Raw genomic sequence first — 2,500 nt, 5'->3', positions numbered from 1 at the left:
AGGGGTGCCCGTCCGCACTCATCGGCTGAACTTCCGCGAATTGCAGTACCCGATTCGGCCCGCCGGGGGGCGCTGCCGCCGGGGGAAGAGGGGGACGGGCCGGGCCTGGCGCCGGGCTCCGCCGGACGCCCGGCGCTGCCCCGTCTCGGCCTCGGAAGGGGGAGTCGGGGGAACGGGAGGCCGGGAGTCCCGGAGAAAGAGAGAGAGAGAGAGAGAGAGATAGAGAGACCTCCGCGGTTCCGCCTTCGACCGCCGGGGGGCGCCGCGCACCCGTCCGCACGGGCCCGTCCCGGTGGCTCCCGGCAGGGCTCTCCCAAACCCTCTCCCAGGGCCCCGGTCCGGGAGCCCGACTGCGTCCGCTCTCCGCTTCCAGAGAGGAGGCTGTCGGACGGGGAGAGCTGGTACCGGGCTCCTGGAGCCCTGCCTGGGCAGCCTATGGAAGGGAGGGAGCCCTGGCCCTGCTGCTCTCCGAGCTCCGGCCCTGCTGCTCTCCGAGCTCCGTGCCTGCTCTGCCACGGGTCCTTTCGCAGGAGCTCCAGGGAAACGGGCTTTTCGGCCCCTGACAGAGTCCCGGCTCTCTCGCTCGCCTCGTTGGTACCTACTGATCCGGCGGAGGTGTTCTCCGGCGGGTAGCGACACGGACGGCCGAGGGCGCGCTTCACCCAGGCTTCAACCGTCTCCTCCCCGAGCCCCTGGAAGTGCAGCTGGGCCGCGGGCGCCCCGGTCCGCACTCATCTGCGAAACTTCCACAAATTGCAGTACCCGATTTGGCCCGCCGGGGGGCGCTGCCTCCGGGGGGAGAAGGAGACGTGCCCGGCCCGTACGTCGGGCTCCAACGGATGCCCGCCGTGGACCCTTTATAGGCCCCATCCTGGTCCTGCCATGCTGTTATCGGAGCTCCACGGCTATCTTGTCACTAAACCTTTCGTTTGAGCTCCAGGGCTTTTTGCTTTTTGTAACCCGGTTCCTGGAGCCCTGCCTGGGCAAAATCGGATGCAAGAAGGCCCTGCCCATGCTGATCTCTGAGCTCCGCGCATCTTCTGTCACGGGTCCTTTCGCAAAAGCTCCAGGGAAACAGGCTTTTCGGCCCCGGACAGAGTCCCGGCTCTCTCGCTCGCCTCGTTGGTACCTACTGATCCGGCGGAGGTGTTCTCCGGCGGGTAGCGACACGGACGGCCGAGGGCGCGCTTCACCCAGGCTTCAACCATCTCCTCCCCGAGCCCCTGGAAGTGCCGCTGGGCCGCGGGCGCCCCGGTCCGCACTCATCCGCGACACTTCCGCGCTGGAGTCCGACGCTCGCCGGCCGCGTCCCCCGGCCCGCGGGGGCCCGGGGGGAGGCCCGACGCGTGCGGGGGGAGGCGGCGGGCGGCGGGGGCGCCCCCGCGCCACCCGACGGCGCCCCCCGGTGGCCAGAGGCGGCTCGGAGCGAGACGATCGGGGGGGGACGGCGGCGCGTGACCCGCCCCGGCCCCCTTGGCCCAGCGGACGGGCAGGCGGCTCCCGGGCGACCCCCCCCGATCCCCGCCGCGGCGCCCCCCGGTGGCCGCCTGACGCCACTGCGGGGGGTGCAGATTCCGTGTGTCCTCTCGGATAAAAACAAAAGAAAAGGTTCCCGTCGGGCGAAAGTAAGTGGGACGCAGGGCCCCGGGCCCCGACGGTCCGCGCGCGCGGCGCCCCCCGCTGGCCGGTCGAAGGGAGGACAAAAATAAAATGAAAAAAATTTCAAAAAAGCACTCGCCCCAAACAGACGAAAGGTACCCGGTCCGCCCGGATGAACCCTCCCCCGTGTCCCCGCCGCGGCGCCCCCCGCTGGCCAGCCGAGGTAATACACGATTGAGAGGGGGGGAGTGAAAAACAGGGGCAAAAAATGAAAAACACCCCACCCGTTTGAATGCAAAGTCCCGGAGCGGCCAGGGGTGGACGCCGGTCCGCGCGCACGGCGCCCCCCGCAGGCCAGTTGAAGGGAAGAACGGAACGAGACTTAAAGATAAAAAAAAATTTCAAAAAAGCACTCGCCCCAAACAGATGAAATGTACCCGGTCCGCCCGTGTCCCCGCCGCGGCGCCCCCCGCTGGCCAGCCGAGGTAATACACGATTGAGAGGGGGGGAGTGGAAAAAAAAAGGGCAAAAAAATGAAAAACACCCCACCCATTTGAATGCAAAGTCCCGGAGCGGCCAGGGGTGGACGCCGGTCCGCGCGCACGGCGCCCCCCGCAGGCCAGTTGAAGGGAAGAACGGAACGAGACTAAAAGATAAAAAAAAATTTCAAAAAAGCACTCGCCCCAAACAGATGAAATGTACCCGGTCCGCCCGTGTCCCCGCCGCGGCGCCCCCCGCTGGCCAGCCGAGGTAATACACGATTGAGATTAAAAAAAACCAGGCAAAAGACAAAAACACACCACCGATTTAAATGCAGTGTTCACGAGCGCCAGTCCGCGCGCGCGGCGCCCCCTGCTGGCCGCGTAAAAAAAAAAAATAATAATAATAATAATAATCCACC

The sequence above is a fragment of the Pseudophryne corroboree genome, unplaced genomic scaffold, assembly GCF_028390025.1.
Source record: "Pseudophryne corroboree isolate aPseCor3 unplaced genomic scaffold, aPseCor3.hap2 scaffold_2792, whole genome shotgun sequence".
Taxonomy (NCBI): Eukaryota; Metazoa; Chordata; class Amphibia; order Anura; family Myobatrachidae; genus Pseudophryne; species Pseudophryne corroboree.
This window is presented reverse-complemented; position numbering follows the sequence as displayed.